Source organism: Chamaea fasciata, unplaced genomic scaffold (genome assembly GCF_029207755.1).
Source record: "Chamaea fasciata isolate MVZ Bird 193981 ecotype frontalis unplaced genomic scaffold, bChaFas1.0.hap1 SCAF_10, whole genome shotgun sequence".
NCBI lineage: Eukaryota > Metazoa > Chordata > Aves > Passeriformes > Sylviidae > Chamaea > Chamaea fasciata.
Window position 1 is genome coordinate 18,033,272 of NW_027094095.1, and position 15,893 is coordinate 18,049,164.

At 40.1% G+C, this 15,893-nt stretch overlaps 1 long non-coding RNA gene across 1 annotated transcript; it reads left to right on the plus strand.

Moving 5' to 3' along the window:
• Nucleotides 1-1,381: 1,381 nt before the first annotated feature.
• Nucleotides 1,382-14,226, plus strand: LOC136294935 (uncharacterized). Its single transcript, XR_010722538.1, has 5 exons — nucleotides 1,382-1,468; nucleotides 10,548-10,640; nucleotides 12,256-12,432; nucleotides 12,533-12,662; nucleotides 12,770-14,226. It is a non-coding gene; the product is annotated as an uncharacterized lncRNA (long non-coding RNA).
• The last annotated feature ends 1,667 nt before the right edge of the window (nucleotides 14,227-15,893 follow it).

A 15,893-nucleotide genomic window follows, 5' to 3' on the forward strand; every position in this document is an offset into this window, starting at 1 on the left:
ATTTCACCTGAAGAGGTGAAAAGTGGGTGTTTGGATATTATCAAGTCTGTAGCTGGAAGTCATATACACCACTGTGTAAATCTCCGAGGCATCTGGCTGGAAATGCATCCCCTGAGGGCAGAGAGCAGACACAGCAGACACCCGACCCTAAGGGTGGGCAGCGCAGGGAGGAGGGTCTGCGCAGCTATGTTTCACAATATGTCTGGTGAAGTTGGTAACATCTCAGAATGGAATATTCTCATGTTCTTTCAGCTTACAAGTGCAAAAAGATCCAGGAAAAAAAGCTTGGAAACAGCTTCTCATGTACAGCATGTGTCCCAGGCTTTTCTGGGCACTACACAGTGGCCTGTCAGTCAGAAATATTCTCAGTAAATTCCGTTTTGAGTATCAATGTCACCTCTAGCAAGACAAACCAGGTTTCAACCAACTGTCCTATTCTGGCCCCAGACCTGGTTTAGCTAAGCAAACCAAGGACTGGAGGACATGTTGCAAGACCTTTTTTTGCTATCATTTAGCACAATAGAGTGTTGGACATTTCAGAGAAGAAGCATTTTGATTTTTGCAGGTCACAGAAAACCAACAGTGTCATATATCATTTTGGAAGATACAGTGATGGTGCCCATTGCTGGATATAGTTCTGAACCTATTTTGGAACGTGCCATTTACAATGACCCATGTTCACCATTGGTACAGGGTCTCTCTGTGGTGTGGACAGACCCTGAGCTGCATCTGCTTATACCAGTGTATTTAACAATCCCTCTAAATAGCTGGTTTACTATCAGCGGTTGACTCTATGCTTACAGGCAAGTGGTTTTACCACATTAATCACTCTAGCATAAAGGTGGACTCATATTAACAGGAGTGTGAATGCAAATTTCCTATCCCCCAGCATTTACAATAAAGTGCTCTTGGGCACTTGAACTCCTTCCAGATTGATTTAGAAGTTCAAAAGAAATATAAATATATCTATTCTCCCCCCTCCAAAAAAACAACAAAAAAAACACACCAAAAAACAAACAAACAAAAAAACCAAACAAAAACCAAACAAACAAAAAAAAAACACTGCCGGGAAGCTGACTACTTGGGACTTGGGTAAAAGCTTTAACTCCGTATTAGCAATTTTTGAAGGTGATGTGGTTTAGGTGACATAAGGTTGTGTTCCCTCACCCTTTTGTACGTGGGTTGCTGTTCAATAAGCCAGAAAAACATAAATAATATAGATGTGAAAAACATAAAACACAGACTGATGATTAAATACATGATGACTTTCCATATGAGGCTCCAGTTGGGATGTATTTTCTCCAATTACAATGATCATTCCCAAAAAATCACCTGGTGTCCCTATATATCCTCCAGGCCCAAACAGCTCTCCTTTCTGTTGGGGGAGGCTAAGGAGATGATGAGATATTTTCTTGCAGAACTGCTGCTCTTTGGATGGGTGAATGCTGGTTCTGGGGAGCTATTTTGGGTATGTCTCTAAGGAGGGATGTATAAGTAAGGCTGTTATAATGTGTTGTGGCTGAAGTGTCCTGCTTAGTATGGATAATATGCTGGAACAAAGTTGGTTTGTTGTAGAATGACACTGGGGTTGTTTCTGTCTTTTTGGGGAGAAATGGGTATGCTTCATCCTGCAGTTTTTAGCGGCTGGTTGAATGCAGATGCTATTGCACATGAATAGGGGCTTTGAACCTTATTTGGTTCATCTCTACTCTTTCCTTTCTATGATACTTATATATAATTATGATAATATTATTTATGACACTTATATATGGATAGCTCAAAGCCTATTTATTCTATGCACAAGTTCTGGGGATGGGCAGCTCTGCACCCTGAGCTTCTACCACTGAAATCACTTGTACTGCATGACACACACTTGCAATTATTCTACATTATAACTAAATCCTAGCAATCTATCTTGAAACTCATCTTAGATGGGAGAAATCGAGGCATATCTGTCTCCAGCACAGACTTAATGCTATGAGGGGATTTTACATGTTGAGAGCCATTTGCCCAGATTCTCTCTCAAGTGCAAAGCATTTGGATTGTTTCCTACTGAAATCAGGCCTCATTTTTCGCATCTAAAGTGCCTTTACCTCAACCTGCATCATCAAGGGAATTAGTTTAGATACTTTAACTATTTCTTCAGATATGTCTCACATCCTCAACTACATTTCTGGGTGCTGAGCAGCTCAGGTTGTTGGGAGCTGAGAGCATTCTGATATAATAAGGACTTTCTTTGCCATGTTAAAAGTATGGAATATATTTGAGTGAATATGGCATTAGAAAAAATTTACCTTGTTGCCTTTAAAGGCAAGGTATATTAGGTTTGTTTCAGAAAGCTGATATGCAGCTCAAATTGACTGCTGAGGAAGACAGCAATAATCCAATTTTATTTACTATTAAGATCACAAACTCTATACCACAATTTGATAAAACATGTTAATGTGCTTTTACAGCTTTTGACAGAAAAGTAAGGGTCATGTTTAGTTTTGAGGCAGAAACTTTTCCAAGAAAAGCTGGTGAGAGTAAGGTACATCGCACAATACTCCCACCTTGTCTCATGTCTGTCTGCAGATGGGCAGGCGGAAGAATCTCACCATGGCCTCCTGAGGCACATCTTTACTTTCCTTCATGCTCTTGCAATAGAACAGGAAGCCTTTAGTGGTGGGTCATGAGTCTTGCCCTACTAAATCTGTAGCAGATGAGTGGAAACACTGGCGTGTAGGTGCATTAAGGTAATTATGTTCACCTCTGGTAGTATTTGCATTCACTGAGATGGTAATAAAAATATCTCTGTGATCTTGAAAGGGCAGGGGAAACAGTCAATGAAGAGCTGCAAAATAGCTGTCCACTAACTCTGCAGCAGCAACATTGTTATTCCCACCCCTTGCTACTGCCAGGAGTAAAAGAAGACTGGATTTACCACGTCCACCTTTAAATTCATTGCTCAGCAAACAACACTATTATAGGAAAGTATTTCCACTGTTTTGGCATGGCTGCTAGATTACTTTTTTATTCTGGGAGTATCATTTTGGTGACATAAGAAAGGAGGACTGTGGTCTTTGGAAACAGAGGAACTCTGAGGTTAGGGGAGTGAGCCTTTCAGGAAGAGGTAAAGCGCTACAGAAGAGAGAAAAAGGCATGAAGTGCAATTCAACTGTGTGCTACCATCTCTATTTTTCTAGCCTGGTTTTTCACATCTAACCAGCTTAGAAATGTTTTGGGAGACAAATATCCTCATGTTCCTTGTGCTGTCAGTGGGTGTGGGTGGTCTCTTCCAAAAGTTTTGGTATTCTGAAACCATGGTGGTCTGGAGTTGCCTGGTGTGTCATTTATTGTTCACTGCTGACTTTAGATTTACTCCTGGAACATGAGTAAACCCAGGTTTTGCAGCAAATGGGTAAACTGCACAGAGCTCCTCTTTAATCCAAATTATTTTCATCAAACATTGCAAACTACATGTTTGAGAGCTGCATAGTACAGGCTCTTATGTAAAAGAAGAGAGCTTTCTCAACTCTGATGCTCTCACTGGCCTTGTCAGCCTACACCTGCATAAAGGAGGAAAATGATAAATATCCATAATTTCTATTTTCTCACTGAGTCAGCCTTGCCTAAATAGCAAAAGGGCTGCACATACATTTTGCTATTGCAAAGCAGCTTCATATAGCAACTGCTTTGCAATAGAGTTTCACTTAAAAGTAGTGATGTAGGGAAGTTGGTTGGAGTCTGGCAGATGTGCAGGTGCTGACAGGACTGTGCTGGGAGACACTGCCCCACTGCTGCCCCCACAACTGCACACTCAGGAGCTGGACACTGCTCAATAGCAACCCTGGGGGAGCTGCTACTTTACAAGTTCCTGTTCTGTCATGAAACACCAGGTAATTTGATAGTAATTTGTATTGCAGTGAAAGTTTTTAGGCCAGTGATCCCCCTTTTCCCGCTCAAACTCTGGAATGAGCCCAGGGAAGCCTTGCACACTTAAGCCTAGAACCCATCTGGCATGTCCTCACTGTAAACTGCTGGGAAGCTGTGAATCTGACATTTCAGCCATACAGAAGCTCCTGATCACACTATCTAAATTCAGAAGGTGTTTCTTCCTGTCCCCCAACCCTTGCCAAGGGCACTTGGGTGAAGACATGCTCCAGGCAAAAAATATGGCGATGGTCAGAGGGAGAGAATGTGTCACAGTGTAATGGGGGCATTGCAGGTGCAAGGCAGCTTCATGATCTATGGGCAGACATGTTCCCTCCTCCTTCTATAAATGGTTTCCTCCTTGATTAGTGGTCTGTCTTACTGTTTCTGCTTCGATGGCCTAATTTAGAGCAGAGCTACAAATTTGCATCTCTACAGCCAGCTCAATGTCCTTAATTATACGTGTCTTTTTATGTCTAAGGAAAATTTCAGGTTTGAAAGTGGATGGAGAGGGAAAAGATTTCTATCTTTGTAGTGCTATGCATTCTTTCCTCTGTAGTATTTCCTGTAAAGACATCTGGGGCTGATCCTTGTTTATGGTAAAGCTGCTTTACATGAATGCAAAAGGGAATTTGAAACCTGAGTGATGGTGTTTTCTACTAAAGCAATGCTGAGGGACTGGCCGAAATGGAAACACTTCAGACTACCAATGTCTGAGTGCAACGGCCCTGTCCTGAGATATAATCACTGGAGCCATCTCCATCCTCCCCATGTGGGATGCTTCTCGTGGAAGTCATGTTTATAATAGTGAAGGACACATATAGTTTATCCTGATTTTGAGAGGGATAAAAGTGGACATCTTCCTCAAAAGCATAAACCAGTAGAAATCAATTTGTTTAAAGTGTTTATTCACTGTCAATTACAATGTTTGCTATTACAAGCTTCCTATTGTATCTGGCCCTTTGAACAGCCTTTTACCATCAGAGGTCACCAGCCACAAACTGTTAATTTCCAGAATATTTGTAATACTTGCCCATTCTGATAAGCTTTCCACAAAAAAGAGTTCAACCTTGTCTAGAATTAAGAGGAAACATGACAAAGCTTACACAGCTTTCTTCTTGTTTTTAATGCATCAACCACAGTCTTTTCCATTTCCTCTTGTAAAACAAGGCTGGAAAAGTCATCAAGGAGACGCATTCATTCATTTCAGAATGGTTGTTGAATCAGGATGGAAAATGAGATGGAAAATGAATTAATGCTGGTTTTTACTATACAACATCTTGGGAGATGGCTCCTTTGCTTTGTCACCAGTTCAGTTCTGTCCCAATCCCAAGCCAGACATCAGTGTTTAATATACTTTGTGGATATCAACAGTTTTTCTTGGATCATTTGATACCCTTCTCTTATGGACATAATATCCTAGAAAATTATGAAAAGTACCTGCTGTTAAATGAAAATGTCAGATGTAAAGAATTCTTCTTCATTTACAAATGTTTTGTGAAGAGAAGCAATCATTCTTTCAATTATTCTTGTTACCATCAGTTGTTGGCTGAAGAAGTGTTACTGAGTAAGTCTGTCACATGTCTTGTTATTAGATGAGCTGAAAAAAGCCAAAACTGAAATGAAGACAACTTTCAGGGAATTTAGCAAGTCTGGTTCTAATCTTCTCATTAGAGTAAATCTAGGATAGTATCATGAAAATTGGCGCAGTGAGTGGAAAACAAATTTAAGTGAGGACAGAACTGATTGATTGTACATGAGAAATAAAAGCAGCTGACCTGAATAGTGACTGCATTTTCAATTACATTTGCCTTTGACTCTGCTGTCCAAAGAGAACATTGTCCACTGAAGCAGCCCTGCACACCTGTCTGCAGCATCTGAAGTGACTCTACCATCAGGACTGATGCTGTTGTAGAGCCTGTGTGCCAACTCCATTACAGTGAGCTTTGAAACTAGGAGTAAAAATAGGCTTCAGCACAGTTTTTTGGTGCTTGCATTGGTCAGATTAAATGAAGAATGTGTTGGGGAAGATAAACTGGCCCTTCAGGTAGGACTTGTGGCACTGAATTTGAAGAACTGCCGTCCTGCTGGTGGTGTTGGACTCCCTGACAGTGCTGACCTGTTACCCTGAGGATGGCATGACAGGATTCAACTGAGAATGGCATTGGAAACCCTCCACCAAATTTGTCTCACCCCCATTAACCCATGACACAGCAAGGTATGCCAGGCTGACACCTCAAGTTTTCTCATTCCCACTATTATGTCAGCCTGAAACACCTCTAAATCTTTAAAGAATCAGTTATTTTGTGTTTAGCAGAGTTTTCTTCATGCTTTTCTCTGTAAGCAACTTTAATGTTCAGTGAAGGGTAGGTCCTGGTTCAGACCCAGTCAAGCTGGAGGCTGCTGAGAGTGTAGTCCATCTGTCTCTGGATCATCATATAAAGCAGCCCTGATTGCAAGGTCCTGGAAATAAACTGCCTGTGCTTCTCCCTGAGAACGCACAGCATGGGTTTCAGGGTGAGAAACTCTCCTTCTCCACTAAGAGATTGATGTCCTAATGTGCCCTAAATACATATGAGACTGCAACTTCCATGTCAAGCATATATCTTCCTCCAGATTCAAAAGAGTTGAAGTTGTTGGTATAAAGCTATGGAGTCTATACACTAAACTTTCAAAGGTTTGGGGCAGGCATACTCCTAAGATTTTTCTTTGCTTGTATGACAGGTCCATAAAAAGGTCAGAAAAGTCATTCTAGTACAGAGTAACACCCAACAGTGGAGTTAACTGCTCTCTAAAGCACTCATATTTAACCATACATCTATAAAATCTTGTCTTAGTACCTGAAAAATCAAAGAAGGAAAAGTATCTTTTCAGTTAATATACATACTTAGATGATCTGTGAGATGTTCCCAAAGAAGCTTTTTAAGCAGCATCATCTTCGTGCTACCTCCCCCCATGGTTTCTTAGGGGTTTTTTTTTTTCCTATTCTTGTCATGGGCACACAAATATCTCACCACAACTTTCTGTGACTCTTCTTGCCTTGAAAAGCCTTCTACTTTAGATGGTGTTGTGTGGTGGTGTGGATATTGATAACATATTGGCATCTATTTTTTTCAGTTGTGATGGCACAAGGGAAAGCAGTTGTCTGATTGGTTTTATTGAGGTTGAATCCAAAACACAAGTGGAAAACACTGAGCTCTCACTCTCCTCATGGGCCTTTGCTGCTTATTGTAAATATTTTATTTGAAACTGGTAGAGTTGAGATGTGTCCCTGTGAGATGCCTCTGTAGAAAAAAGTTATAATGTATCTCTTTGAGAAGAATATCATAGACTGCAACAGCTTTCTTATATATTTGTTTATTTAAAACTGTCAACCTAAAAACCATAGCTTGCTTTTTGCAAGTAGAAATTCTATAGAAAAGAGGATGTACTTGCTCAGCTTGATTAAACTTCAAGTCAAAGAGGATAAAGAATTTCAGGCTTGGTGTTTACTAGGAGCAACAGCTTGCAGCATTTTACTGTCAGTTAAGGATGCTGAAATACTCTATGCAGTATGAAACGAAGGACTCATGAATATATCATTTTTGGGCAAAAATTAAGGTTTCTTAACCACTCTTCTTGAAGATAAGACATGCAAAGTATGAGCTATACTTCTGAATATCATTCCAGAGCATGGCTTCACTTGCTCTACCAAGAGACTAAAATTAATCCCCTGCAACGTACTTATTTGTAAGTACTTATTTTATTCCTTTACATATGAAACAGTATCCAACTTGTCTGGTGGAAAATTTCTAAATGATTTGCTATTCCTCTCACTGTGAATTCCTACTGTAGTACATTTAGGAATCCAAAATTGCAAGGTAAATTAAAACTGAAAATTTGACAAAGGGAAGCAGATCAGAACAAAGCCCTGGTGTGAGATGTCATTACCTGCTGTTGGGAAAGCAATTCAAGATTTTCACACAATTGGCAATAACATTTCCTGAGGTAAATTACGCTGTCAGCAAACAATATAGAAGTAATTTAACAAATGTCAGAACATCATGGAAAAAAGATAAAAACCACAACACATAAGTACAAGGGCAGGATAAAGCTATTTTATCATCTGTCATGAGAACCAGCAAATGGAGAGAGCTGTTTCTAACACTTTGAAAGCATTTTGTGCAGCTATAATCCAGCTGGCTGAACTGATCTAAGTATGCTCACTGGGGGAAGGGGGAGATTTCTTTTCCCCCCAGTATGATGGATGAAGAAAAAGTTTTAAAAATTGTGTCATAGTTCCCTTTGAGTTAGCTGTGGCATGCTTCAGCCTCTGAATGACATTTTTAGGTTGCATGTATATTTAATAAATTTTAATAAAACTATATTACTAAAAATTCTTTTGACTTTCTATTTTAAATCCCTATATGTAATGCTATAGCCTAGTATTTATTGATGAAACCCTATGACAGATGTGTATGCAAAAGTGTGCAAGGGGAAAAATCGGTTTGGAAAATAAGTCCATGCTTATATACAGCCAAGAGAAAAAATACTGGTTTGGTTTGCCAAGGAAACCTTTGCTGATTATGCTGAAATATTTTGTGAGATGTTATCAAAGTGCTTCAATAAGGCTGTTGCCTGAGGACCACGTAAGTTACAAACAAAGCCACGAACAAGACACAGCACTATGACTCTGTTGGGAGTGCAGCATTGTTTGGTTCCCTAATTACCTCTGTGTCTGTTCTTCCCCTTACAGGGAACACAGGGAAGCTCAGCTGTCAATGAAAGCAGAAAACCCAACAAGGTGCCAAACACTCTGACTGCAGAGTGGCACAGAGAGGAAAAGATCAGGAAAGGGGACAAGGCACACGCAGAAGTGAAATACAGGAGAATGGGGTTTCCTGGCGCTCTTGGGACATGGTCAGGAGGTGCAGCTGAGTTTAATGGGAAAAACTAAGTACCTTCTTATTAGTAGACTGTTCCTGTTTTTGTTTTAAAATTGGGCAGGAATATCATCAGAGTGTAGTATGCTGCTGTTGGCCAACTTTGTGGATGTGTGAGGTCAGGCAGATGATAGCAAGCCTGTACTGTGGGCTCTAGTGTGGTGTTAGAAATGTCAGTCCAAGTAACTGACAACTAAAAAAGTCACTAACACAGCTGATATTGTTTGGGGGGGATAATCTCTTCATATTTTACATACTTACAGGACAAAAAACTGCCAAATGCAATTTGAAGTGCCACCATCCATTGAGCTTTTTGAATTTACAGTACTTGGAATTATACAACAGACTGCAAAGGAAGCAGTCCTGTGTTAAGGAACTTCATCCTACTATGCTAGAGATTGTAAAGGCTGAAAAGGGCCAGACTGGTATGATACATTTATGTGATATTATTACTGGGGAGAATGCTTCCTGCAGGAGAGGAAGCCACCGAATGAGATAAAACAAATCTTGCATGCCATTGAGAACACAATGTTATTCACAGTAGCTGATGTGACTGACAGTGCCTGAGTGAAGTGAGCAATTCAGGGGAGAAACTGATAGCACAGCTAGCTGCTATCTCCAGCTGCCAGACTTGCCTCAAGCTCTGATTTTGCCTCTGCAAAAAGTGCATTTCTGAGAGTAATAAGAGATCTCTATGGCCCAAGAAGCCATTCAGTTCGAGGTGATCACCATACTTTATGGCAACCGATGGCACCTGTTATGTTTTGCATGCATTTAATACTCTGTTTAGAAATTACCAAGTGGTGCTGAAGGCTGGAGGATAACAGAATGACATACCCCCCTGAACTGGGTCCACTCCCTTCTTCACCCAGCTCCTGAGCCTGTGGCTAGAAAGTGCTGCAGGCTCCTCTTAGTATCATGCATTGAGACCCTGAGTAAAACAAAATGGTTTAAATGGTTTCATTGAGGGTTTGTTTTGTATTATGTTATTCTGGGAAACATGAGGTGAGAGGATTAGTTAATATTTTAGGAGGTAAATCAAGGAGGTGTGTGTATGGGGTGTGTATAGGCTGTGTAAGTTCAGGGTTGCTGCTCTTTAATGGACTGCAGTCACATATCACACCATGAGTAAATGTAATTGTCTCCCAATCTGAAGACTGAATTCTTAAAAGTTCCTTTGTTACACATTACTTCTCCAAACAAGAGACAGCAACATAATGTGGTATTACCAAAGCAGATGATTCATTCTGATATGCTACTTAAAACATGCCAAGGACATCAGCTACAGCTCAGCCAAAATGTCCCTGTCTGAAATAAACATTGATCTGATGGAGTCCTGCATTAATTTTTAAAACATAACAGCAGGGGGCAAGGAGGCACAGGGTTTTTCACTGAGAACTAGCTGCTTACAAAATAGAAGTGAAGTATACTTTCAGTGCTTACTACTTTTTCCTAAATAATTCTCCCCAGAAGCTGTGACTGCAAAGGCAAAGTTTTGAAGAATTCTAATGCTTTAAAAGCTCTTATTTCAGAATAATTCTGTTTTCAGCAAATAGTCTGGAAAGTGCATCCTGCATTGCACATTGTGCATAAGATTGCAGAAATGTATTTTTAGTGTCATGAGCTAAATTAACATCTGGCTCGATGGATATTTCAGATGTATTACATGCATTTGGTCTGAATGCAGCTCACTGCTTACTTTTTCCCCCTCAGATTATGCAGTGGCATTTATCCTATGTGCTTATAGCATGCAACCTACCCCTAACATCTGAGTAAATGTTGGATTTTCAATCATCTGGCATACTTGTAAGTTCTCCACATTTTTTATTACTTTGCTTACAGCTAATTATTCTGGATACAGCACAGTCTATTTATATGCTTTGTAAACACTCCCTCTTCCAAATGCCTTGTGGTATCATTTTCTTCAGTGTCTTTATGGAAGACTGTCAAATGAGGGAAGCAGCTGAACTGGAGAGGCATAAGAAAGAATGGAAAATAAATCCCATAACATCAACAAGGAGGCAACTCTCAGTCCTAGCAACTATTTCCCTGATAACTATTCTGTTAAATTTATTTATAGATCTGGAGTAATATGTTACCTGCTGCTATGCAAAATGATGACAAGATTTTTTTTCCTGTCAGACTTCTAAGTGAAATAATGCTCCCAGAGATGGTGACCTCCACCACCTCCTTGAGCAATTATTCCAATCCCTAACCACTCTCAGAGAAAAATTTTTTTTCTTATATCCAGTCTGAACTTCTCCCAGTGCAACTTAAGTTCATTTCCCTTTATCCTTTCACTTGGGACATGGTAGAAAACCATGACTGCCTCATGACATCTTCCTTCCAGGCAGTTGTAGAGGGCAAAGAGGTTCACCCTGAGCCTTCTTTTCTCCAGCTTAAACACCCCCCGCTTCCTCAGCTACTCCAGTATTCCTGGAGCTACTTCCCCAGCTCCATTGCTCTTCTCTGAAAGTGTGCAGCCCCTCAATGTCTGTCTTGAAGTGAGAGGCCCAAAACTGGACACTTGGGTGCCACTTGGATTCTTCTTGATGATGGTCTGACAGCAGGGATCAGACTAGTGCTCCTGCTGGCACCAGCATTTCCTCAAAAGTACCACGAGGATAATAAAATTATCTTCTTAATGCATGTCTTCATTTCTCTGGATTAACACATCATCTCCAGTTCTGTGTGTAGGACAAGAGTGTGTTTGCCTGGCAGTAGTTAGTACATGTCATTTCTTCCAACAATACATATGAAGCCCAAAAGTCTTACTCCTGAACTTGTTAAACCGGAGGTGTTTGAAATCTTTTCCATCCTCCAAAGAGAAGATGTTTCCTTTGAGGGGGTACAAAGAACTGGTGCTGGCTGTCAGAGGCACTTGTGAAATGCGCTCCTTCCATGTCACAACATAAAACCCCTAGGTGCATCTGACAGTTACTGGCATTTTGCTAAAGTAAACTGGACCTGGTATAGATGATACTTCTGAAAATGAAAGTCATGTTCATATAAAGAAGTGTCACTGAAATATCCAGATGGATCTAAGAGGCTTTTATTTATCGTTATTTTTATGTAAAAGATTTAACACCTTTTGATTGCCATTCTTTGTTCAGGAGTCTGCTTTAACAAACATAGTTGTTTAGGCTCTATGAACGTTCCAAATTAACCGACCCAAATTTAACAGCAAATTACAAAAACCCCAAACAAAAACAAACAAGCAAAAACACTTATAAAAATATTGTTGATTAGAAAATTATTTCCTTAAGCCTGGTGTCACTACAGGAATGGTGTAAATACTGTAAAAACATTTAGTGACATTTGCCCAACTTAATGTGTCTTCAAACTATAGAAATAATTTCTGAGATACAAAAATATTAATTTTGTTGAGAATTTTTAACAAAATCTTTTTTTTTCCCAACAGGTAAATAAGAATGCTGTTACATTTGCATACGTAACATTCAATCATTGCAAGTGTGCTATTAAGTGAGAATATTTATCTCTGGAAAAGGGCAGTCAGCTTACATGTGTTGGCTGGCCACTTTAAAGCTGAACATCTGATAACCAAAAATAGCATTTTTCATATGGACATTCTATTGCTGTAAGTACTCAAGATAAAAAGTGAACCTCAAACAATAAAATAGAAAAATGATAAACTGTAGATTTTTAATGATTTTTTTTCCCCCTCTCATTGGTTTTAGACATGTCTACATTTTGATATGCATGAATGGCTGTCTAGGCTGGATAGTTCAGAAAACTTTAAGCAGCCTCAGTAGTTTCTGAAGAGAGATAAAGAATATACTGTGCCTGTGGTTGAAAATGGAGGCTGTGGTAAGGTTTGGCATCTCCTGCTTCAAAGAAAACTGCTGAAGTCTGGTGGTTCAGCAGATGGTTGTACCAGCCCAATGTCTCTTGCCTTGCCATTACAACCCCCACAGATCAGGAGCCTTTCAAAGAGCAGCAGCTCAGCTGCATCCAGGAGAGATGCTGCGGGTTTCCCCCTATGCTTCCTGGAGGTCCTAAGGTGCAACACGGATCTGGAGGACCTGGAACACCAGAAGAAGGTTGGAGGCCTGTGAAAAGTAATCCAGGACTCTGTAAGGACTCCAGCGTGCAATGTGAGGTTGCAAACAAAAAATAATGCCGGTTCTTTGACAAGTTCTGAACTTCTCAGTTTTGAAGAAGTTAATTCATTAAACTGTTGCATGTGTGTTTGGGTCAACATGGTGCAGTTACTCATCTGTTGTTCAACTTTTGACTATGTCTACGCCAACACTGGATAGCTAAACAACCATGAGGTTTTTATGGCTCTCTGTAATAAGAATAATCCAGGCACATCTGGCTTAATGAACTTCTTTGATCCCAGCAGAAAAAATAAGTCTCATCTCTCAGACGCATTCATATTTTTTTCTAATTTTTCATTTTTAAGTGAGTGTTTATAGGGGGATCTTATTCTGTTTCTTACATGATATGAGTGGGGAGGAGCAGGGGGAAGAGTTATCAGAAAAAATTCTGTGCCTGACAAAAGACTTGATCCTTTACTTTCCTGCAACAATAGTTCTTCCTCACATATCAATTTTAAAAGACTCAGGAACACAATCAAAATTTCATCTCCAAAAATAAAGTGATGAAACAGCCTATTAAAAATACTATGCTATATTGGTGGTACAGCTGTAAGGGATTAACGAAAATTAATTATATAACTATTGTAAAAATATCAGCATTGAAGTTAGTGCCAATGTATTTTGGTCTTAGACTCCACATTTTCATCTGTCTGGTATTTTCAGAAAAAGCAATCAACCTAAAATCTTTCTCTACAGATTTTCCCCCCCTGCCATTATACATACCTGATCTAAAATTCTTGATTTGAAAGTTAAGTGTTCCTCATACAGAAATACCATGTTGGTATTGACATTTTGTATTTTTGGCTTGCTTAAATCCAGAGATTCCAGGAAACTAGACAACAATAAGTCACATTTTTTTCCTTTATTGGGAGTTAAAGAGTACTGAAGAAGTCTGATGATGACTTACTCATGTCAGAGACAACAGAAGTGGGAAGTACTACAGGTTGTTTTCATTGCTAGTGTTAACACCTGTCTGAAAATAGCCTGGAAACTCCCGTTTTGTTGAATGTAATCAACAGTTATTGTCAGCTTTAAATTACTCCATTGTTCCACATGATGCAGGTAGGCAGTGTGTTAAAAGACTACAAGGATATTCAAAAACCACTCGAGACAATTGATGGGAAGCTGGAGAAAACTTTCTGACACATCAGAGCAATCATTTACTGTAATGGTTGAGCCAACTAGGTGAAACTGGTCAAATTATTTATGTCTTGCAATTAAATTTCTTACTTATTAAAGATGGAGCTCAAACTGTTCATGGTATGATGATATTCCTCAGTTTCAAAGTTTGAGCAGAGGAAATGGGCTTGTGGCTGTCTCAAACAACTGTATTTTGTATCCTTTTGAAGGTCATAAACAGGAGTCTCATGGAATTTTCTGCCTTTATAATTGGTGAGAAAATTCTGATACGATTTCTAATGTGGGAACAAGCCTTCTTATTCCAAGGCAGAGATTTAACACGGCGTTAGCCATCAAGCATCAGTATCTCACCTCTCATCAGGTGAGAAGGTAGAGGTCCAAGACTTCTGCAAACACCTCTTGCCGTTGCCAGAAGGTAATTTTGCAGAAGCAAGCTAACATTGTACTTTTAATTACTGCAGAAGGAACACATACTGTTGGCTGCAGGGCAGCAGTGTGAGAACCCATGCAGGCAAGGTCTGGAAGCAGGGATCATCAGGAAAGACTTTCCTAGGACTGATGAACTGCAGAATGAAGCATCTCCCACAGTTGCTGACAAAAAGAAGGGAATGTATTCAAAAAGCACTGGCCTAATTCAGGGCTCTCTGTGTCTTGGGAATGAAATAATTCTCAGATGACTGTGCTGGTTCTTCCAGATGTGTGAGCAATTTTTAGTGCTGATGAGATTTTGCTAGCCAGCTAAACGCATATGAGTGTGGCTGGTTTCACATCAAATGGGCTCTGTTTTTATTTTGCAGAGGGTGGTTTTCAGGAAATATCTGTAGATTTTAGCCTGCAGAAAGATGTCCTATACAATGTCTCAAAGGGTTTTTTGACCCATCCTTCCAGTATGAAAGGGTGCTACAGAGCACTACCAAGGAGGTTAAGTGTCCTTGGGTGCTATAGGCTTGCGATTTTTTTTACCTCAGCCAACTACAGATTTTTATTCTTTTGCAAAAGCAGTCTTTTACTTCCTTTTAGTGATGGATACAGGAAGATTTATACCATGACCAAGAAAACCAGGACCCTTTGGGGAAGGCTCCTGGTATGGACAGGAGGTTTTGGGGAGACATGCTGAGGAAGCCCTGATGCAGGGGACTCTGTCAAAGTTTGTCAAAGAATGTCCATGGCAGGAGGTTACAGCCACCAAAGTGGTGGGGGAATGCTCCTTTAACACACTCACTGAGGCCTGTCTTGCTCTGTGTGTCTCTCAGCATGACCCAGTAGTGATGGTAGGAATCAGACTCTTAGTCGTGTTTATGGACTTTGCCTACAAGGGGTTTTTCAGTTCAATGAGTATCCCAGAAAATACCTCATGTCTCATACATCTTCGTGCCTGTAGGAGTGGGTGTCTCCACTTCCTGCCTGGATGGCAAAACACTCCATCGATGATGGGATAAAGATTAACCAAAAATGACAGTCACTGGGTTTTCTCCAACTCCTCCTTGTTTTAGTCTCACCAGTTGTTCTTAGGCTCCAGAGACCCTCTTTTAACATGGAAATTTACTGCGCTTCTCTCTTGGCAGTTTGGCCTATTTGGTAACTAGAGTCTTCTCATTTGGTGAGCTACTTCCATGGTCCCCTAGTTACACTCATTCTTGCTCTTGTACTTTATGTTCCCTTATTACTTTCCTAATAACTGCTTCTGAGGCTCCTCTCTTCCTTTAATGTTTCTTGTGTGTTTGGCTAGGCTTCTCTGCATTCTTAGTATGGCATACTATGTGCCCTCACTGGAACAAGACGTCACAGCTTTTCAGAG